General features: G+C 41.0%; 1 protein-coding gene across 1 annotated transcript in view; it reads right to left on the reverse strand.

The window, feature by feature from the left end:
• Window positions 1-376: 376 nt before the first annotated feature.
• FAM110B (family with sequence similarity 110 member B) overlaps window positions 377-24,456 on the reverse strand; it is a 152,707-nt gene continuing 128,627 nt past the window's right edge. Inside the window, exon 5 of the transcript XR_012622525.1 lies at window positions 377-2,399. The gene's annotated coding sequence lies outside the window, so the exon portion shown is untranslated. The remainder of the gene's footprint in view (window positions 2,400-24,456) is intronic.

Genomic DNA, 24,456 nt, shown 5'->3' on the forward strand with positions numbered 1-24,456 from the left:
CTTTTCTTTCTTGGGCTGCTGCATCACAAGGACCACATCAGACGTCTGTGATGAAGTTGACCTAGGTTAAGGAGGTTGCATGACCTAAAGTCCTGAGTTTCACAAGGAAAACAGCAAGACAGCTTTAATACGCTTGTCATTTTTCAGAGCCTCGTCCTACCCCCGCGTTCTGAACAGCTCTTATACCCATGAGACATCAAAATGTTAGAACTATTTATTCAGTTCAGCCTATTTTTTCTTGCAGCCTTTTTCAAACAGAGAATCTTCAAAAAGTTCACAGCTCAAGATAAAATTAGAAACTGCTTTAAAGAACTTGCTGCAGAGATGGCGAGATTGCAAGAGAGAAGACATAAGGACATATGTCAGAACAGAAAAGGAAGAAGTTTTTATTAAAATGAACGTCTGTACAGATGGGCATTTCCCATAGCTACAAGGCAAAAAGAAAGGGGAAAAAATGCCAAAATGTTAATAAATGGAGTGGGCTATTAATTTTATCCATTGGCATTTACTTAGTTCATAAGGCATCCTTCCGTTTGTTTCTGGATGGTATTGTGCAGATTTTGTGGTCTCTGGAGATACCACATGTGAACATTTCTCTTTACAATCAGTTCTTACTGAACCAATTCAAATTTTCTTTCTCTGAAAAATAATCAGAGGCCTTGATGGTGAATTTAGTGTTCCTGGAAGGTGACAGAGGCCTCTGTCATTGATCATGCCCCTGGTAATTGGTGTTGTGGTAAAGGCTGTTCCCCTCCTGGGAAGTGCTGCAAAGTAACTCTGAGATACCCTCGTCAGGTGTTTGCTTCATCTGTGGCACTTGTCTTCCTGCATTTTACATTATCTATAAGTAATAACTACTAGTGTTCTTGTTTTCTGTTATAATTAATGACTCCTTTTGTGGCCATACCAGTGGGACCAAGAGCTCAGGTACCATTGCCTGATGAAAAATAAGCCTGTAGAGCACAAGGCTGTCATGCCAGTATCTGTTGTTTCTGATAAAGAAAAGGGAAACATTATGTTTGCAAATCAAACTGTAAAGGCTTCCCATCTCTGCTCAGGAAAAAGGACAGACAGCACGTTCACAGTGAAGCCACAGATGATGGTCTCAGTCAGCGCCCTCCAGGCAGCTCCACACCGCAGCTCCTGGAGCCGGCCTGCACCCAGTGTGCATCCAGCTATGTGAAGAGATGGGTAATGGTGGGGCTTTTATACAGTCTACTGCAAAATAACCCACTCAGGACTTCACTGAGACATTTGGCAATTCATCTGTGCTGACCCCTTGGCTGTGACAGCCAGGGCACCAGCAGTGCAGAGCTAGTTTCCAAGCTGAGTTGGATACATTCATGGTGTTTACAGACGCCGGCAGTGTTAGCCTTCAAGCCTTTACTAAAGTATTTCTTTTTTGTTCCTTAGACCTGCAACTCTTAATGACATAAGATTTGTGACAAGCTCATCTTGCATAAATAAGGCAAACCCACTTTCTTATCCTCATACTTTCAAACACAAAAAAACCCCATCCCTTTCCCCCATAATAATTTTTTTCAACCGCATGATGAAACTCCTGATGTGGAAGCCCAATCTCATATTTTTTATTTCTTGCAGTTGACAATGCTGTGTTAAAGTCTGTTCTACCAGCAGGAAGGAGCCATCAAGTTGGTGGTACCAATTATTTGAAGTCTAACCCCTCTTGGTCACTCTTACAGGGAGGAAAGAAATGTGGACAGGGTACGTCTTTCCCTCAGGGACCCTCCTGATGCCTAGCTTCTCTGCTGCACCACATGCTTGTCTATACTACATATTAATTATTTTAAAATACATATTAAACTGGAGTTAGGGTTGAGAATATATACCAGTATGTTAAGGTAATAAAACCTTACGGGGATATTGTAATTATCCCATAAAGAAACGTGACAATCCCAGTGACTTGAGATGAAGCATAAAAGAAATGAAATTAGGTTAGAGATAGGGAAAATGTCTCCATATAACCTTTACGAGGCTCTCTAGTGAGATCTTGAGAATTAAAAAAAGAAAAAAATATCTTCTTCATAAGCAAGCAATCATTGCTTTATGTTCCTATATTATTGAAGTACATATACCTAACCCAGACTAGCTGGCGGTAGGCTAAACTTGATTAGTATTGCTGATTGCAAAAGTTGGGTCATCTCTGTCTTGGTTTACAGTGCTCTTCAGAGTCGGGTTGCCACACACTGGAAGCACCAGTGAAGACATAAACACATAAACACAGCTTTTGCTTGGACGAAGCTTTTCCAGACTTGTTGAGAGTGTGCTCTTCTCACTCCCTTCTCTTAGAAGGAATTTCATTGTTCACACTTGACAGCATTCTGTTGTCTGCAGATGTTTCTTAATTGGTTTCAGTTCCAACAACACCCATATGAGACCTACAAAATGAAAAATAAAATGAAATTTGATTAAATGTTATGAAAAAAAGCTAAGCATGAAACGGAAAGGTTTCATGAGTAAAGCAAAGGAAAAATAAATAAGTTGCAGTGGGATATAAGATGGCTAGATTATTATGGTGCACCTTCATTTCCATATTGCACTTAAATTCAGCAGTATTGTGATACGCTGACTGTACAGCCGAGATAATAACAATATCAAACTCAATCAGACTTCATGGATTCCAACCTTTCCAAAGGCAGCTTGCAACTGTGAGATGATATAGTTATCCATGTAACTGCAAAGCAACCTAGATGTATGCAAGAGTGCATAAATGTCACCAAACACCTGTAGTGATTGTCATTAAGTTGGAATTCCAGGCTGGGTGGGATGCTAGCATCATGCAGAACCATATGCAGGAAAATGAAAAGAGGTGACAAAATCAAAATAACTTTATTCTGTGTGTGTGTTTATGCACACATGCGTGTGTGCCTGAAGTAATGAACAGCGTGTTTGTCTGGAGGAGGAGGAACAGGCTGATGCCACCCTGGTTTTGACATTATGCTCAGGTACAGGGTAGCTATCAGCCTAGGTTTAGCTAAGCTCAGAAATCAGCCCAGTTGTAGCCACAGTTCAGTATCCTAATCAATGTGTTAATCCCCATCTTGTGTATTGATTGCCATCTGTTCTCACTACTGTTTTTCTTTTTTATATTCACCCTTTATTATTCCACGTTGCATTACTCTCATTTATTAGTAATGTCAAGATTAGTGTCTTAACAAGACAAGCACTAACACTTTCGTGACCACTCTCTGGCAGTGCTGTTCCTCTGGTTCTGCCCCATTGCCACGTGCATGTGTGCTGGGGTATAATTTTACTCATTCTTTCATTACTTCTGTTCTCAGAATTAGGCATCCAGTGGACTCCATGGTTTATGTGATATATTATACTACATATATAGTTCTTTATTATATTATACCATATGATGTAGTGCCTTGCAGCAGAAGGGGACTCATCTTGATTACCCATCTGATATAGAGTTTCTGTGTTGATTTAACTTCCTAGACCAACTGAAATGTGGCAAGGTGGTGATGGGTTTTGCTTGTGTGTTCATCATTTATGCTGTAGGTACTATATATTTTGCTATGACATGAGTCTGGGCTGCTGCACTTGAGGCAGGCAGAGCCCTGTCAGGGAGGGGAGAAGGAAGGCAGCAGGGGAGGATGTTTGTGCAGCCTGAGCTTGGCTGCTCAGGACAGATGCTGCATCAGGGAGCCTGCCATGGCAGTGGGGCTGAAGGCTCCTGAGCAGGACAGGGAGGGCAGAGATGCAGCCAGACCTCGAAGGTGATGGAAGGAAAGATGTTCTCCCAAGGATAAACACTGTGTAAAGTTTCTTGCAATTATGAAGCCACTTAAAGTTCCTGGCCTGCAAGCAAGACTGAAGGAAAGGACCTGCCCTGAAGAACAGGGAGTTGGGGATGTGGGGAGGAAAAGATTTGTTTACAAGACTTTTTGGTTTAATCTGTTTCAGATGCAGATGATTCGGGTTTCCTTGGTTGCAACAGTGACTTTGCTCTAGCTTGTCTTCTAGTGAAACAGCTGCAGAGATTGAAACAGTTTTCATGTGATCAGCAGAAGGAAAAGGTATAAGATCTACCTCGAAGATCTGCCTCACATTGGGTTGTGCCACATTAGTTTGAGTAGAAGTCCTTTTTCCCCTTTTCATATCTAATTCAAAGCTCCTCTTTTATGCTCTGTTTGAACAAAGCAGATGAAATCCAGCCAGGCTTTCAGCACAAAAGGGGCCCACTGCTCCAGAAGCCAACATGAGTCCTGGTACTGTTTTTTTCCTTTCTTGGTGGCTGTGCCTGCATCTAAGTACTTAAATTACCCTCAGCTCCCTGCTGAGGACCCTCAAATAGAGAAAAAGTGACTGCAAGAAATCAGTCTCCCTTTGGTTACCTTATTTATTCTGATGTAGACACAGATGAGAATTCTCTACATATCCAGACTTTCTAGTGCAATTAAGTGCTATATAGTCCTAGGGATGTCATCCATGCAGTTTACTTTACTTCAGTCTTGGTCCAAGCTATTCACTGATCAGTAAGCTTTGTTTTCCTTAGCGCAGGGGTAGCTGCTAGCTCATATGCTACAGCTAACTGCTGATTTTTTCTTCTTTCTCTTCACATGAGAGCTCTGAACTTGTTTCTTTTCTATAACTCATATAGTTTAAATTTTTCTTTCTCCCTTCTTGCCCCTGCCTGAGATCAGCTTCAGCTGGTGAGCAAAATCCATACTGATACCTCATGATTTTCAGTCACAAGTGCTAGTACTATAGATGCAGTCTGTTTTCTTGGACATTTTAATAATCATAATCTATGGTAGTAGTTACATTTTTTTATAGTACCTCTCCCACCTTCTCGTCACATGTAAATGTCAGTACTGCTTCAGGAATTCATCTGTCATCTTCTTCCTTGATTTGATTTTTTGATCCATCTAAGCCTAGTCCAGACTCTTTGTGCTTACAGCCATTGCTTTTAGTCAGCTATAGGCTGGTCCTCAGAGATCTGATGAAAGCTACATTTTAGGTCATGATGGTTCTTTGTATGCCTTCAAATGTGAGTTTATTAGAGCCATCAATCAAAATACATGGTAAATAAAAAGTATGACTCTCCCTGGTGCTAGATATAGTATTATTGTTTGCCACCATCTACTCTGCCCTCAGCCAGTTGCACGTACCTTTTAATCTCTGTCCTGTAAGCTTCATTCTGTTCAGGTGGCATGTCACATCGACGTGCTAATGAGCTTGCAGCTTAAACAATGCCACATATGTTGCTAATATAAATGCTGAGCACATGAGTTTTCATGCAAAGTATGTTTTGAAAAATAGGCTGATTATTGTGAAGAGAATCAGGAACGTGCAGATGGCAACTCTGTCCCGGTCCTGCTCTCGGCGAGGTGACCCCTGCTCTGTTGTGCCATGAGAGCCCATTATTCTGGTTAACAATGCTGATGCAGCCAAAGTCCTTTCATGCATATGTAGCATCAGAGATTTTTTTCCTCTGAGTGTATCAATATCCCTGGTTCCTTTATTTCAGAGGTCACTGTGGCTCAGATAACAGGATTTTTATTTACAGAATATGAATGAAATTTGGTAAATGCTTACACAGCATTATAATCTCTTTCGGTTTAATATATTTTTGTGTGTTGTTTCAGAGATTGCCAAGATACTGGGCTTGGTATGAGGCTCCTGAATGTTCAAAGGACACAGCACACTTGAGATCACAAAGACTTTTCTCATTAATGCCACTATGCATTTCCAAGACATGCCAGTATATAATTCCTTCTCCAGCATAGCTAAAAAGCAGAAGGACTTGGAGCATCTAATCAAATTCTCATGTAAGAAATGTGGGCTTTTTTTTGATTTCCCAACTTTCCATCCCATTCTTCTGCAGCTATTTCACCTGCAGCACCCTTGCATGCTACCCTCCTGCCAGAGGTGGGTAATATCACTGAAGTACAAACTCTTTCTCTTTCAGCCCTTCTGACTTAAGTATTGTGGCTACTTATCACCAGTCGGATGTTTCTTTTTCTCAAGCTTTTATATTATTTAATCTCACATTCCAGTTTTTCTACATAATTCTCACCTCTCCTGTCTGTGAGGATGCTAAGTCTGCCTTCTCTCACTTGCTACATATCATCTTGCTTGAGACAGTATCTCAACTTCCTCTGCCAAAATCCATTTTTCTTCTCATCTTGACAAATTTACATGCTCGGGCTCTGAGCCCCCATTTTTTCAAAGTCCAGCAGCTCCAGTCAGAGCTGGAAACAAGAGAGGTGCACCTTCTGCCTCTTGTGTTGCCACCTTTGTCGAATCAATAGTAGGATTCAGAGAAAGACCTCTGTTGCACACGAGCTTCCCAGAGCTGCCCTGCCCTGCTCCTGCCTTCTGGTATCATCTTCTCACCTTGTAAAATTTGTTATTCATGCCCTTTAGCCCCCTGCATTATAACTATTTCCTCTCCTTCTGTCTTCAGCACGAACAGAAAATCTTCTGAATTTTCTTCACCATCTAGTACATGAGCGCCTATCCCCATATATTCCCATTGCATATTCCCATTGCAAAGACTGGGCTAGATCTGGCTCTAACTTGGGAGAGGTTTTGACTCCAGCACAGCTTCTCCTGTCATGTGGAGTGGGGCAGATGCTGCTCAAGGGGACGTTAATGCTTCATACCACTGGTGAACCTGTGGTGGTGAAGACCCATCTCTCTGCTCATATGCATGCCAGATACACCTTTTTCTGCACTGCCTATGCTTGTGAGCACAGGGAAAGAACCAGGAAAGCGTGTCCAATTTAGTTTAAATTTTGTGCATATTCCCTATAATAATGAGATTGCAGGTACAGGCATTCTAACCATTATGTTATATGAAAATTATATTTCCATATTTTCCCAGAAGAAACATCATTCAGATTCCATCTCTTTTCTTCCCCCAGAAAGGTCTGGAGGAGAATAATTTTTATAATCTACTTTCAATTACTACAATTGCACAACCATAAAAACCCCACTAAGATAAAAAAACTCTGGAAACTATTATAGAGTCTCAGAAATGAACTCTTAAATTGCTGTGTTACATTCATTACCTAGCTCAGTAGGCTCTCAATGGTTTATTATCATTTTAAACTCAATAAAGAGTGCATCTCTCAAAGGGCAGAAAAATCTTCATACCATTATTTTATTGTTTATCAAGTTAATGTAAAATCACTTCATAATGAATACACTTTCAGTTTTCAGAATTTTTCTATTTTTAAAGCAATCTTCTGGGAAAATAAATGATGGTGAAACTGAAAATCTTTACGCTTTGACAGTTTAGTTTTATACTATTATTGTTTGGTTGTTTTCTTCCTGATGAGATACTGACCTGTAGAAATACTGCAGTCACAAGCACATTTAATTTAGGTGTTCCTATCAGCATTCCTGTATAGTCTGGTTTTAAGTGATTATTGGTTTACTGAATATTTTATTCACTAAAAAAACAGTATAAATTGTCCCTCCACAATTAAATCTTTTTATTTTAGTAGAATATTTCATTAGATCTGAAATGAAAGTTTATTTCACTGAGGAATAAAGAGCGAGCTCATTTTGGTTTTATTTAAATTGATTTTTTCCCAACCCAAGCTCAGTTCAGCTCTGTACCAGTGAATCAATCCTTTACAGTTTTACTTACAAGTGATACTCCAGTACTGTTAGAGAAAACTTGTGAAGGCACAGTGGTAACATTCTCATATCAATAGTACTGATACAATTCAGGGACCCTAATGTACACAGTACATTTTCAGGTATTTGGCACATATATAAACAAAATACCAAACAAAATACAAATACTAAAACACCTCAGTGATTATCCCACTTATTAGAGCACAGAACAGTTTAGAGTCTGATAACTGCACAGCAAAATTTCCTAGTAAGTTTCTGAATCAAATTAATTTGATACCAAGATCACTATTTTGTAAGAAGTATTATTCTGTGGAAAATGGATTGGTCTGGTTGCCAGTGGAGGGCACACATGCATAGATGGGGAGGTTTCACATTTTGGGCAGGTTCAGCAGAGGAGTCCTGGACTGACTGTACAAATGAAGCCGTGTTCTCTTCCACTGATAGGACCTCCAGCTTTCCACCAGGACTCACTCTGACTTGAGAGAAAGGGCACGACCCACTGACAACCTTTCTACCAAAAGAACAGGTTCACTGTAGAAAAAAATTCAGTAGTATTCTATGAATACATACAAAAAACTGTGTGGGTTGATAGCTAAAAATCTCCTTTGAAAAAGAACTAGCAAGGACAAAGGTTCTCTGCTTTTGTCCACAACCAGTGCTGTGAAAATGGCAATCCCTCTCTTCACTGTTCAGTCAGAAGCTTTTAATCCTTAGACATTCACTACGGTGCAAATGACTGTAGTCTGGTCTTTGCTAGGAAAATTAGTGAAAACCATCATCCCAAAGCCTAAGATGTTCTGCAAGCCTGTGTGCTTATGTGTATGTGATTTTCTGGACACCTACATGATGCTGGCAGTATGGAGGTAGGGATGAGTGAGTTCACCGAAGCTTTGCTCCCACATGTAGGATTGCTGATGAGGACAGAACTAGCACCTGCAAAATAATCATGGTCATTTCACTGTTATCCTGTGCTGTGTGCTGTGTTTCATCCACTTGTTGTATCTCTTAAGTTTGCAGCCAGTCTTGGTTCTGTATGTCAAGAGTGACTGCCAATGTAAGTCTAGAGCCTCACTACAGCCTTGTGGTGTTGCTGTGATAGTAGCAAATGGCATTGAGACTCTAAGAGGCATATGCTATGCATTTGGAGGTGTACAGTACAGAGGCTCGAAGAGTGCAGAACCTTCCTGGACATGGTTCTCCAAAGGCAAATGCACAATAATAAAGAAGAAACTTTGTTCAGTCAACCAGCACAAATGTGGATTGGCAAAAACTCACAGCACTTGCTACCTTGAGTAGCTTTAAAAATATACAGTACCATGAGAAGCCTTGCCTATACATTGAGAGGTTTGCCATTAAAAAAATCAAAGCAACAAACTTCCGCTGTACTGGAAGTTTGCTTTTCTTGTCTGTAAAAAGGGAGACTGAGAGTATGTAGGGGGCAGGGGAAGAAGAAGTTGAGAGTGCTTTTAAAGCAAAAATGAAGAAATAGATAGGAAAACTGCAGTGAAGAATGAGAGCTGCACTCTTCCCTTTGCAGGATAGAAGAGTATAAGGAGAAAATATAAAGTGAAGGATAATTACCCCAGAGCAGCTGACTTTGTAAAGAATAGTTAAGCTCTCACTATCCTATCATGCTAATTCTCTGAGAACATCAGCCATTACAATTTCGTATTTAACATATCTAATGATAGAGGAACCTCACCTTGCTGTCTTTTTATCCCCAGATAGGATAAATCACTGGGCTAATATTATATCCCAGACATCCTCATTTGGCCCAAGAAGAGGGCACTAAAGCGTCATCTTGAATCATACTTTCATTGATGCTAAGCAGTTTTCCCCAGTTTCCTGTAGGACAAAAGAGGAAGGGCTCAGGAGGTTGATCTGGCTACCTGTGAGCCTCACCAGGCTGGGTTGTCCTGGTGTGGACTCTAAAGCTGCTATGAAAACCAGCTTAGCATACAGAAATTGGATGAAGTGCATCCTATGATGGGTTGTCATCCTATGGCAAACGTTAGCCTCATGGGAGTTTCTTAGCTGGGCCTCGCAGCAAGCTGTGCGCACCCTGACAGTGCTGCTGGAGGTAAGCCACCAACCCCGTGCAGCAGAGTCGAGGAGCAGAAGTGAAATCCCCCCCACCTCGTGCCAGGAAGCAGATGCCTTAGTTGTGGGAAGCAAGTTTAAAATCTTTCCCACTTTGGAAACTTCCCACAAAGTTTCCCACTTTGGAAAGAATTTCAGGTCTTGGGCCTTGAAACTGGAGGTGACATGCTTGGTGTTCCCCTCAGACTAGGGGGATACTGGAGGTGAAAAGCAGGAGATCTTCTTGGGTGCACCTGCGTTTCCTACATGAGGCGGGGTTTTATTTGTGATGAAGAGAATGTGATGAGTAACTGTAGATATGTTTTGGTTTTATGTGTTTGCCATGTTAGCTGCACCAAAGAAAAATGATAAATAAACCTTTTCCTTAAAGGAAGATTTATTTATAATGTGGGATGACTGCACTCTTGCCTTACTGCATGCGTATTGGTCTTACCCCAGCTCTTCAACTTCTCCTTGTAATGCAATTATCAGAGAGGAAATAAAGTTACCAGTGATGGGTAGCAAGGAAAGCAATTCAGATTTAGATACCTGAGGAGGTTTGGGAATGTTTCTGCTTTACTCTACTCCTTATTATTCCATCATGGTATTCTTTAGTGTTTACAGCTTCAGTCTCAACAGCTGAGAATTGTTGTATTTTGCAGAACACAGATTCAATATCACCAAACAGCAGAGAAGCTGAATGGTTTTAGGATGTCTACATGTCATATAAGGCAAACACCACTGCTTTCTTTCAAACCCAAAATGTCAAATGCGAAAGGTCGGCTCAATCCTGGTGAAACCAATATTATTATGGCTTGCATATGCATATAGAATGCACTGCATATATTCCTCAGATATTAGCAGCTAAACTGAGAAGTGAAAAGTGAAGAAAGAGTGAGCAGTGGCCCCTGGGGTGCCATGATACCATTCTAGTGACCTCTTGGAAGGAGGCTCGATGTTTCAGCTCACCCTGGGGACAGTTATAACTGGCTACACTTCTTTAGACTGGGTGTATCTAGTTTTCCTGCACAAGTGCAATTTCTTTCTTCAATGCTCAGAGTTTTCAAGGGGGAGGTCACGACTGCTGCTGCAGCAATCATAGACTTTAAAATGTCAGAGAGCTCAAATGCCCTGTGGAATGCAATCAAGTTTCCACGGACCAGGTGCATAACTGAATAAAGAAGATATTTTAATAATTAGTAGAATCTTGTGTTTATAATCACAAGATGCTACAAGATAAGAGATGAGCGTGTTCTGGGATGTGATGTCAAGCAAAGAGCATCTGCCTACTGGTTGTGGAAAGTCTTATACTCCTGGATGGAGCCTCTGCCTGTTCACAGATTAAAGTTAAAAGAGAGGAGGGAAAAAGTGGTGATGAGTGGGTGCTTTGATGCAAGATGGAAAAGATGGGAACTGTGTATAGAAAGAGAGACTTGGCCATTTTCATATAAATTTGCCTCTGGAAGGAAGAAGTGTGTAGCGGATGGCTGGTGTTATGCTTTAATATGTTTACGCTGGTGTAAAGTTCAGTGGGTCTTCCAAATGTTAGAGCTGGTAAGACAACAAATCACTGTGATATGCAAAGAGTTTTGCAAGGTTGTCTAAGGAGGAGCAGCATGGCTGGCCAATATTTACAGGCAAGAGTCTTAGAAGAGACTTGTAGAATGGAGAATGCAGGCAAATGTGTACATGTACATGTGTGTGTGTGTGTGTGTAAGAAGACTGGGGCAAGCTGTTATTCCGAGTCTTGACTCTAGCCACTGGCAATGCTGCAGGCTGAGAGGTGTCTCTCCATAGATGGTGAGAGTACCATGGTCTCCTCTACTCGCATGGGATTTGACACCTTGTTATCCCCTCCATAGAGGATGATGGAAACACAATCTCCCAGAAATATCAGGCTTTACGGGGTGACTTGCAAGGGGAGAGGGCAATCAGCTACCCTGTTTGCCTGCAGACCGCTAAGTGTTACAGTTTTAAGAAGAGCTCCTCTCTTACCTCTGTTCAGGATCTGTGTATTTATGCAGGCCGTGTGTTCAGAATCAAGATGCAATACAGAGTGCAATAAACAGTTTTCCAAGGTTCAGTGATAATGCTGAAAGCTGATCTTTTCCCCCTCTGATGGTATCACCATTTCTACTTCCTTCCTATATTTCTTCACTCGTCATTTTCACTCATCATGGAGGTTGCACCTTGGTGTGTCTGGCAAATTAAAGGCTTTTCTCAAGCATTAATGAGGTGAGCTGCTTTTCCCACTATGAACACTTGGTGCGTTTCTCTATAAGAACCTTGAACAGCTTCAGCACTTTTACTAAGCTGCACAGTGTTATTGATTTCTGCAGCTTCTGCTGTGAGGGGTTTGTGGTAAAAAGCAGTGACTCAGCTGGTGTGCTCAGTGGAGCTGTTTTACATGCTCAGACTGTGCTGCTGTTGCTGCTGAGTGGTTAAAAAAAATCAAAGGCAAGCTTTTTAATTTGTTTGAAGTGCAGGCAGCAGCAAGGTTTTCTGGCAACTTTGCAGAGATTATTGCAAATAAGCCTAATGGCAGGCCTGATTCTGGGGGATAACCCTATCTGCCTCTGCAGCAAGAAAAGGGGAGACAGAGATTAGGGCTCCAACTTCCTTCTTGGTCAGAACACAGTACACTGAAGGTAAGAACAATCTCACCCTGTAAGCAGGGGCATTTGGAAGGGGAGATGCCTGGAAACGTTGGCCCATCTGCTGAAACTGTGCAACAAATAGAGAGGCAGGCTTGTACTGGTGATCTCAGTTCTCTGCCTCAGTCTCTTTACTGCCTGCCTGGCTATGACAGTGATTTACTGAGGCTGACCACCATTCTTAATGCCGTCCCACAGGAAACCTGCAGATGTGAAATGCTTGCCATCACAAGCCAGAACAAAGCTCAGACATCTCTGAAGTTCTCATAGAAAGGAAATTCAGTAAGTGTGCAACCTGAGGAAGGGGAGGGAAAAAATATGGCTGTCCTGGGAGGAGAGGTCGGGATTGTTTATCCTTTTCTGAAAGATAAATAAGCTGTTCCTGCCTGTGATCCTGCTTATCTGTAGAGCAGGACTCTTAGAAGCTTTCAGATCACCACAGATTCATAGAAGTGTAGGTCAGAAGGCACCATTTGGAGGTCTCTAGTTCAACCTCCTGCTCAGAGTATGTTTATCACCAACACTGCATGAAGTTATTCATGGCTTTTTCTAATATTTTTAAATATTGAAAACCTCCAAGGATGAAGATTCTACAACCTTGCTGGGCAACATGCTTTGGTGCTTGCACTATCACCTCAGTAAAGACATCTTTGCTAATGTCTGTCCTGAACCTCCCAAGCCAGAGTTTGTGGCCATTGCCGTTTGTCATATGGTCTGCCACTACCAAGCATTTGACTCTATCATCTTTGCAACTGTCTTCTGGGTAGCTGTAGGCTGCTATTACACTCTGCCTAGCCTCCTCTTCATCACACTAAACAAGCTCAAATTTTCCTTAAAAAACGCATCTTCCAGGTCTCTGACTCTCCTGATAACCTTCCACTGGATTGCCTCCAGTTTCTCCATGAACAAACAACTTGGAAAGCCTGAGAGACCCACCAGTGGAACAAGACCAGGACTTCTTCTGAGTGTCTCTGGATATGGAGCTGAAACACTCAGGGTATACTCAGGCTGCTCACCACAGCATTAGGAGACTGTGCCATGAGACCACAGCTCTCATCTCCAAATGTCTATCTGGGTTTCAGGAGTCTGTAGCAGGCAGCCAGATGCACCAACAGGCACTTAGGCAGTTGCACATAAGGAGACAACCTGAGTGCATTGAAACAGAACTATTTTTTTCACCAAGCTTTTATGTTTTGACACCCTGATGTTCTTCTAACCCAGTAAAACTTCTGAAATCATATGGGTTACTTCAGGGGAAGGGTGCTGGCTGAAGAAAGGACCACTTTTGAAGCGCTTAACCCATGCGTGCACTCTGAATTGCTCAATAGTACTGCCTTGCAAAGCAGAAATAGAAAAAAAACGGAGAACAGACTGACCTGAATTCAAAAAGCCTGACAACAAGCCCAGTTGTTGAAAGACTGCAACACAGAAAGCTCACAGTGGGATCTCTGAAGCAAGGAGACCTAGGTTCTTGGGAAAGGAGCATGGACATACTGACTTATTGTCCACAACAATCTCTTGGGTATTGCTAGGTCCATTATATGTTGGTGAGACGTCGAACTGCCAAATGTATGAAAAACATTTTCAGTTGTATTTAAGAGTTTTGTAATGGCAAGAAAACTCTCTCACCCTCTGAGTCCTAAGAAAGCTGCTGTGGGGAAACAGCAGAGCTGCTCTCTTTCTGTACTCTCTCTGGATTTATGTTCAATGACCTTGGCAGAGGTACAGAAGAAACCTTTTACCATAGCAATGGATTGTTTTTAATTTCTTTCAAGATTAGGTACAAACATACTTTCTCTCATCAGATACACAGATTTTGGAATTCCACTTTTTTCCTCCCTCTTCAATAAAAGGATTTTCAACTGCAGAGAAAAACCACATACTCCAGCTGTTTGGTTTCTGCTGCCCTTCTACAGCATCCCAAGATATTAGATAAAAAGCTGCTGTTTTGAATCCTCTTCTGAATCCAGTATTCAGATTGCAATTGAAGTTACTATCTACATTGGCAATTTTAGTGCTCTGGTGATTGAAACCAATTCTTAGCTAGACATGCAAAGATTTCCTTCATCTGAGAATATGCAGGGATGGTATTGAGACACAGATGACAGAAATTTGAAAGATTCCCAACTTACACAGAGGATTTGTTGTGCTGGATCAAACAGGTTTGCTATCCCACCCCTCTGCCCTCCAGTCAGGACTGCTGCATTTGGTAATGACTGTGATTCATGTCTGAGGGAAATGACAAAACGTACCCATAACTGATGTTCCATGCCAACAGTGCAATACTGTAGGTGGAGAGAAGGCTGTTTCCTTCTGACCTTGGAAAAGAACAGCTTAAGCAATGAAGTTGCCATTATGCAGGCCAACAGATGCTGTAGTTGATTTTAAAAATCCATCCCTTCTTATGGAAAAGAGAAGCTAATACTGCATGTGAAGGCTATAGTACTGTCAAGAAACATCAAGCAGCACTATTATTGATAACCAGATTTTCTTTAATGAAATATCTGGACATTTACATCTTGTAGAAGCTTGTGTTATAAGATGTAGATCTTTTTCAAAGTTGCTCGACCATCATTCTAGCCCAAACCTCCACACATTTCTGACTAGAATTATTCCTTCTTGCTGGAAAGATGCCTGTGGGATGTACCCTTGCGAGCATAATAAGAATCATATCTGAGTACGAGTCTTTTCCCTAGTAATGTCCACCCTGGAGTTACTCTAAAAATCCTTGCAGGATTAGCTTGCAGTTATCCAGAAAGAGAGAGAACTGCGACACATTTTCGAAGGAACGGTCATGTAGCTTGCTCTTATCATGATATTAATGAAAGCAAGCAGATTACAAAACCTCACACAGGCTATCATGGTGAATGGCCATATAAATGTATTCTACAGAACTGTGTTCATTCAATTCCTTAGCCCCACCACATTTCTTTTTAGTCAAGCATTACAGTTATAATGTTAGTGATGGAAATACCTGATGAAGCCTTTAGATTAGAAAGTAGCTGGCTTTGCCAAGTTGTTTGGTCTGTATTTATTGCCCTCAAAACAACTTAATTCCTTTTAGATAATCCTGAAAGTATCATTACTGCAATGTATCACATGAGCAAATTCATCAGTTGTAAAACAAAATATTGACATTATCCATTTTAATAACGTCAGTTTTAACTCCTCACCTGCACGTCTTTTTACAGACAGTGACATCAGCAGCCACTTTGAGATGGTTTGTCCACAGAAACACATGACTGATGCCAAATATTTGCCTACTTCCAAAAGATTTCCTTATTTACCTTTTTGTTAAACAGTGTTAATGTGATTTTCATTACCCCCTCCTGAAGGGCTAATCAGCACAATTTACCTGTGCACACATCACACTGAGGGACTTATCAGTAGATTATTGACATAAAAGAGGTACCAGAGCTGCCATTACAACAACACATATTTACAGGGAAGATGCAGTATAATACACAAACAAGTCAAAGCCTTTAGAATGATTGTATAGCTCTTCTGGCTCACTTGCTCACTGCTCTGCCTTGCAAGTGGCATAGCAACATGAAGGCAGAATGAAAACAGCCATATTTCCCGTACAGAGAAACATTGATGATCTCCAGCTGTTCAGTGGTGAAGTAGTTCATGTGAGTGTATCCCGCTGTTTTTGTTCCAGGTCTGGCTCCCCCTTTTACGGTGCCTTGGCTATTGCCACGTGTAGGAGAAGGAAGGCAGGTTGTGGTGCCAGCAGCTTCCCCACCAGCCTGTCCCTGGATGGGCTCCTGGGACTTACACACAGAACCATGCCAGCTGAGCTGGCTGGGGTCCAGTTATGGCTGCTCCTTTCCCTTTCTTCATGTCTGGCATCTTCTCACAAGAGTTTCTGGCAGGCAATGAGCACCGAGGGTCAAAATTCATCTCAGAGATGGTTTGCAGAGAACTGCCTGGAAATCTGCATCTTCCCATGCAACCCCACTGCTGACAAGAAACAGAGGCATTTGAGGCAGACCTGGCTTTAGCCATTCTCCCTCTTTTGTGTCTGGTATTGCATTTTCTTTCCTAAAATGTTGTCCCCACTCCCACGTGGTGGGGAGAGAGCCATAGCAGTCAGTGCCACGCAAGGATGTGGGCAGAGGCAGCACAGGCTGGGAAGAGAAATCCTTGCTCATCTGGGCATGCCTCTCCCTGAGGCTGTCAGCAGAGCAGAGAGCTGTGGTCTTGAAGCTGTCTATAGAAAGAGAGAAGACTGTCAGTTATAAAGATTGCTAGCCTTAATGAGAGGAGCGGGACTTTCAGCTTCCACCGACTTTCCCTGGGAAAGTAGTTCACAGACACTTGTGTATTTATTGTTTCTACTCTTGATTGGGCCATAAAATAGAATAAATACCAGATAGACAGACAGATAAAGAAACAGGTAGATATTTTGTCTGGCAGGCTTTCACTTTACAAGCCATATATTGGGCTAAGGCAGACACTATTAAATTTCAACTCAAAATTCAATTGTAGCCCTATGATAAGAATCGACCTTTTAAAGTCTTGTCTTTTGCAGAAGCATTTTTTCCTGAGGAAAAGTATTCTGTAATGCCTTTAAGCCATCCAGAGGCAGACAACAAGAAAGCAAGGAGAAGGCTTTCGTCCTGAGCTGACTGAAAGCTCTACTTAAACCTTGCAGTGTGAGACCTGTTCTTCTGAGCTTGCAGAGACACACCACAGTCCACCTTGGTTTAAAATCCCAACATGTCTACCCAATGAAAATCTCTTAAGATATTATACAGATATGGATGGGACTCTGCTAAATCTTCTAAGCACTGACGCAGTTCTGTCTTTCTCTGAACACCTCAGCAAATTAATACTACCCTACCCTCCTACAAGTGAAACATGGTTCTCCCCATTTCAGAGGTAAAGTACAGACAATAAATGGCTTTACATGCATAAAATAATGTCTGCCACACACCTAGGCTTTGAACCCAAACTAATGGTGTGCCAGATGGCCCTCTCCCTGGGCCAACACACTGGCTGAGTGAAAGAGTACCCAAGAGATGCATCCTGCACCCGCCTCTGGGCACTGTGCCATTAAGTACAGTACCTCAGCAAGGGCTGCTCACAGGGATGGCAAGGATTGCTGCAAGTGAAAATAATCCTATCCTGGGGCTCAGAAAAACTAGAGTAATACCTATTATTTGCTACACTAGAGTTTTTTAAGAGTAAAGCACCCAGAGGCCAAACCCATTAAAAACTTGGGAAAAGGACAACAAACGAAGACCAGCAAAGCACCATGTGCACTCAGTACTAAATATCATCAAGGAGTCTTAAATTCTTGGGATTTATACATGCTGAAGAAACTTTGCAGATCTTGCTCCTCCCTCCCCCTTAGAAGAAGCACAATTTAAAAACATAATTGAGAGATTAAAAAGACTTTACCTTGCATTTTTTCGTACATCTGTTAGGTGCTAACTTAAGCTCTCTCTTAGCAAGTACCCTGTTTCCTCCAGCTGATCAGAGGCTTTCTGTGAGCAGTTATTTCTTAAGAACTGAAACTTTTCATAGCAGGGTGTTGGGTTCTGTGCGAAGTCTTTCAAGCAGGTTCACAGCTCTGCCACACTTCTGGCCTCATTTTACATTAATACAGTAGGTTTGGTACCTGTGCTCAAGGCTGACCTCTCCAAATTTAAGATGGAACCCATGATGGTTTCAGCTGGTGTTGATGGGAAGGTCCATAGCCACTTGGGTATTTTTTGTCTGGGAATAGGGCATTATCTTCTGTGTCTGCCTCTCTCAAATAACCTTTTGGGAAAGAAGCCCTCATCTGCCCTGAGCTGATGCTGCTGTGTTTCAGCTGGCACATTGTGTGAGGTGCAGTGACCTGAATGTACCTAATTCCTGAGGTCAGCCAGCAGGTTTTCTGTGTGTTTCCTCTAGCTCTTTTCCTTCCCAAGACAGTTTAGGAGTTTAGTTAGGGACAGGTTAGGCGTGAGAAGTGGGTAAGGGAATTGGAAGATGACAGAGATGCACTGGCATTGCCTTGTGGCAGAGCTTGACAGGGGGAGCAACGCAGAGCACTACAGTCTCTCAGCCCACCTTCTACCCTACTGTCTTCAGAACAGATTTGGGAAACTTTTTTGGAAGAGGTCAGAAAGTTTCTGCAGGAGAAAGAAATGAAAATATTTAACAATTTTGCTTCAGTCAGATGTACTTTCTTTCTCTCCCTCTCTTTTCTTAATGGAATCTGTTGCCTAAACATTTCCGTGCTTTTGTCTCCAGTTCTATTCTGCTCTTACTTGAAGACAGCAATTTCGCTCAAGAGATTTATAGCAATGGAAAATAGAAGACAAAAGTCTCATTGATGATTTCAGACAACAAAAGAAAAACTGAACAAGAAGGTAATTAAAGTAAAATCCTGAAAGCTCTTCATTCTACAAGGTAAAAAAGTGTCTCTAAACCCCAGTTTAATTTTTCTTGTCATGTTGACTATCCAGCTCCAATGAATAGACAAAATGTTCCAGTGTATCTCCCTTTGTGTACATATTTTTAATTCTTTTTCCTGCACTTACATTACAAAAGGTTGAGAAGCTGGAAGCGGTTTTGTGCACAAAGGAAGGGTATTTGCTCTGCAGCCTGATGCCTATTGGGTTTTAAACCTGTTCAAAATAATGAATTACAAACTATTGTAATTAAATATAAAACATTAATTAACTGAGTATTATTAACAAAGCAAACCAAGAACAGTTTGTAAAGTTTATATTTCCTTTTACAGAAATTTCCCTGCATATGAGAAGTCTTCTAATCCTTAAAGTCTCCATGACAATCACAAAAGGCATTTTTCAGTTTCAAATGTGAGAACTGCATTCTTTTATGAAATGTAATATTATTTGAAGTGTAGAATTATTGTATGAAGAAATTATGCAACAATTTTAACAGTAAAAAACATATTTCTCTCATTGCAGATGCTTTTGTATACATCTGTTGCAGCAGAAAGATGCATATGAGCAGTACCATTGAATTACTGGAATACACAGAATATACATCACTTGATAATCTGTGTCTGAAGAGCCACACCAGAGACTATCATCTTGAGCACTCTGGCACTAAGAAGATTCTTTCTTACAGCAAAATTTCCAGCCAGGAAGTAGTTGAATTCATTAAATGTTGCTCAGATTTTACATGGCACTTTGAAGGGCAGTTGATAAAAATTAGTTTGGGCCAGAAGGTACTTGTCTCTGTGAGACCTTAACGAACCTAAAGTCTTCTTCAGTTTGGAGAAGCAGAGAAGCGCAACGTTGCCCAGGATAGTTATGGTAGCAGATGATTAGTGAGGCTAAACCACGTCTTTGGTTGCATGCTATTGTGCACTGCCTATTCCTTTCTTTACTATCCCCCTGTGGCATGGCACCTGCTCACTAGAACGTGTCACTGAGCTACAGGATGTCCCTGCCAGGATCCAGCACCCAAGGGTACAAATCCAGGTACTATTGCTCTTTCCTCTTGCACTCACACTAAAGGCAGCCAGTTTCCCAGTGCCCCAAAGCAAATACAATAATCCCTTAAAACTTGGTAACTGCAGTGCTTTAGAAAGGAAAAATTTGTGAAGAAAAAGTGTTTTCTTCTAGGCTCTGAGAGAGAATGAACAATGGCTCAACTGTACACTGAGGATTTGCCTTGTGGCAGCATCCAAACACCAGCATTTCACCAGCAATGCAAATATTTTCTGCATCTCATGCCAAGCCAGAGATTAATTGTTAAAGTAGATATTTGTATTAGGACACATGAGAGCACACCCTGCAAAAGTATGTAGACACGATAGCCTCCACCTTGCTCAGAGAGCAGCATCAGCAGTACTCCACTAAGCTGTGTGCAGAATTATGTAATTTACTCACTCCTAAGGAGGGTTTTTACAGGCTTTCCTCCCTATGTTAGTGCTAACTCTGTGACGTGGGTCAGGAATGAAGGTGAAGCTCAGCAATCCCTTTAGCTCATTGCCTCCCAACTTCTCAAGACCCACTGTCAGTAAAAGATAGATAGGTTCAGGTTTATGTCTTCAGCTCCCTCTCCTCCTAAGTGGAAGGGAGTGTTTGCATGGGTTTTGCGTAGCTATCCTTAACCAAACCCCAATGTTCATCCTGGTTAATCCTCATAACTTCTCTGTGCACACATAATCCAAACAGCCATCTTTCCCAATATTTTACTCTCCTCTTTTCTGTTTGCATAACCACTGTGAAGCTTGCAGGCTGCATCTAGTTCCCTCAGGGAGGTGGCAAAATCACAGCACATCAGGCTCTTTGCTCTATAATTTCCCAAAGATCAAAGTTTAGTTATCATTAGAATGTAAATGTCACAATATTATGAAACTGGTGCATCAGGACAGAACATATCTTCCTCTTTGAAAGTGTTTCTATGTGATGTGACATTTTGGTAACATTTGAGGGAGGGCTTTTTTTTCTCTTTAATGATCTTTCTCAGCTTTTTTGGTCAGTAGAAGTATGCTGCTCCCACCTGCTGAATAACATTTAAAATAAAGTATTTCACAAAGTCTTTTTCTTTCTCAGACTGCGTCCAACATCCACCTTGTTATTTTATTTAATCTGTTTCTCAAGGCAAGGAAAAATGGGTTGAGTTCATGAATATTAAGAAATCATGGCTCCTAATCTATTTGTAAACATTCTCAAATTACCAATATACCACAGTAATAGTTGGGTTGCTGGAGTGTATGGGAACAGGGGATCCACTTGAGAAAAACAAGAAGATAAAATCCAGTAAAATAGTTATTCCTTTGAACAATAAAATGACATATCTTAAACTTGCCCCCGTGAATCTATTACAACTACAGAAATGATAGTCCATAAAGTATCGCAGCTTGTCCAACGACACAAACACCTGGTGATCCTGAACCAGTACAATTTCTTGGGCTTTGCTTCTGAACTCAGCCCTAGATTGCATCAGAAGTCACTGTTTTTTAAAGCTCCTCTATAGGTGAATTACATCCTGTATGCCATACATTGATACAAAATGTAATGTCAGAGAAGAGCATCTTGCAATCTGAACATCAAGCAAATTTTACCAAAGTTACAGTCCCCAGTAAGCATTCTCAATGTCAGGATTTTTCTCATTTTTTCAAGCCCATCAGGGCAACATAGTTTGCTGAGATGTTTCAAGAGACAACAGAAGGCAGTTTTCACTAATTTAAGCACCAGGCTGGTTTAGTGGGAATTCTTTTCCAGAAATGTCCAGAGCAGAAATGGAAATGTTTCAAAGTGGTCTTCATTAGTCTGTTTCCCTTGTATTGGTATAATTCACTGAGTTTCAAACCCTCTACTAGCCAAAATCCTGTCTGAAGCACAGAGTGAGGCATGTGTGTGAACATCAGTTGTCTTTGTTCAAGAGATGGGAAGGTGAGGGGGAAAAACCCCAAATCTTCAGGTTTATTCTCTCTCCATTTGAAAGAAAAGGAAGAATATTGCTTTTGTGAGATGCTTGAATCCTGCCCTGCATAGACCACCTCCAGTGTGAGATGTAGTACATGTTATCAGCTCATGTTTGTCTGTTTCTTCTACAATAAGTCAATTAAACTAACAGGACTGATGTTTCCAAAGACATTACATAAAGCACTGACTGTAGGACCCATGTAGTGATTATATCAGGTAATGCTGATACACTGGACTATTACTTAAACCTAGCAGACTGGAAACATTCATTCCCACGGCATCCCAGTTTAATAAATGATTAATGGAGCTAGTCAGTTCGACCTGAGGTAAGAATTTATTCAGGGCCCCAGCGAGGTTGGGCAGCCAGTGCTGGGCAGAGGTCGAGCCGCAGACTGGTGTCCCGCCTGCCAGCCCCTTCATGGTGTCACAGGTGAGCCTCCAAAGCATAGCATGGCTCTCTCATTTAGCATGGCTTTTGTGTGTACAGGGAGAGTCAGGAGCAGCTCCCACTGCTTCCTAGGATCCCCAGACAGACATGACTCTGTGATCTTTTAAAAGGTATAGATATATGTTTAAGTATGTGTGTGTAGTAGTGGCAATTATACTTAACTGGAGCACCTCAGCCCAAGAGGAGTGTAAAGGAACATGCTAATACCTCTGAAGTTAAGTATTTTCAAGCCTTAAATGATCCCTTTAATCAAGTGATGCTCTTTACTATTGGCCAGTAAAAAGGTGACATACTAAGCATGCATCTTATGACAACTGGAAAAAATAGGAAAAAATCCCAAGCAAAAAGTCCCCACATCAGTAAGATTCACTAAAACATTCTACATTCACAAATACCTCTTTTCCAAGGAAGCAGGATCATGCTTGGGATTGGAAACTATTCCAAACACCTTTGAAATCCATTAATGTTGATTGCTTTAAGCTAGTGCACTTTCCCAGGCATAATAAATATGAAGGTAAAGATGGAGAAGGCCAGTGCAGGAAAATAACCTTAGGTGGCAGGAATTTCTGGCTGATGGTCTTTTTCCATAAGCATTAAAGAACACACGTATTTTAAATTATAACTTTTTGAAAATCAAAATTTGCAAGACTCCTGAATCTTGGCCTGGAGGTTTCAGTGGTGATATCCCTACATGGTCCTGATTCAGGTCAAAACTCCTGAAGAGCAACAGCATTTTTTTTTTAACATTACCACTTAAAGACTCTTGCAATAGTCTGTAACTGTGAAAACAAAGCATCTGGAAGCTGATAAAAATTAACAGAGGATGAGGTGTTTATGCATCATCCTCTTCATGCATAGTGTCTGGAATTGCATGCATAGTAATCAGAGCATTGCTATAGCCATGTTAGTCTGGACATATAGCAGAGACGAGGTTTGTAGAGATTGGTAATAACTTTTCTTAGATCAACATCAACATTTTAGCATTTTGTCAGACATCATGAGAGGAATTTTCTCCAGTCATGCCGCCTGATCTAGAACCTCACGTTAGGGAGAAGGTAAATGATGTAAAAACAATGTAATAATAACCTTATAAAATAACATAAGAAATGTTTTCCTTTCACCTCTGTTGACTCTGTTACTCCCAAAAGACACTTTCTAGACATGCATGAAGATGTGAGTGTGGCCCACTCACACAGAGTGGACAGAGTCCACTAGGCAGAATTTAAGGGTATTTGAGCGGGAGAACCTAGGGCAGGGACACAAGTTACACAGCCTGGTATAAAAATCAACAAGATTAGCAACAAATGCACTGGCTGTAAGATCACTGAAAACATAAAATTGACAGAGAAATCCCAGCTCTGCTGAAAATAACTACACTGACTTCAGAAGAACCAATATGTTCCTTGGGATGAGTAGGAGGCACCTCACTGAACTGAGGCTCGTCAAACTGTATTTGAAAGACCCTGCATTACATTATATGTACTGCCACTAAGAAACAGGTACCATATTGCTCTATAGTGCAAGCTCCCTATAGCAAGTGCAACAGAGTGTGAATTAGAGGGTCATTGAGGTAAATTTCAAGGCATTGTGTGTTGGTAAATTCTACCCTGTTTTAATACCAAAATCTTTAATTGGAGTGTTAGTGGCCATTAAAGAGAAATTTATTACAGAATGGTTCTTGTAAGAAAGAAAACAAGCATAGATTATATTTTTTTTTGCACATTTTGGCTTGGACATCTTAAGGAATACTTGCAATCTTAACTAGCTAAGGGGTTTTTTTTGTTGTTCATTATAGTGCAGCCAGAATTATACCCTGTAACAACTCTGATAAGACTTGGAAAGGAAACAAAGGTTCAAATGCAGTTTTAACTTGCCTTGCTTTTTTTAATTTATTCTAAATAATTTTTTCAGATTCTGCTCATGTTTCTGTTTTTGTTTTTTTTTTCCTATGTAGATAAACACTATCAACTTACACCATCATATCATTGTTACTGTGCAGCAGGTAACTTAAGTAAAGTCTGGTTTTCAGCCTCTGTTATTAAAAAACAAATTCTGTTTTAATATGACTAAATTGGTATGGAAATGTAGGAATATCGCTTGTTATTGCGATGCTGTAATACATTGCATATGGAAAAGCTAAGTGATAAAGAGCTTAATTAACTGTGATTTATATTGATCTGTATGATCATAAAATCACCAGAGTTTGGAACAACATAATTTGTTTTTAATAAGTGTTGCCTGAAAGACTAGTAAT

This window comes from Strix aluco, chromosome 1, assembly GCF_031877795.1.
Source record: "Strix aluco isolate bStrAlu1 chromosome 1, bStrAlu1.hap1, whole genome shotgun sequence".
Classification (NCBI taxonomy): domain Eukaryota; kingdom Metazoa; phylum Chordata; class Aves; order Strigiformes; family Strigidae; genus Strix; species Strix aluco.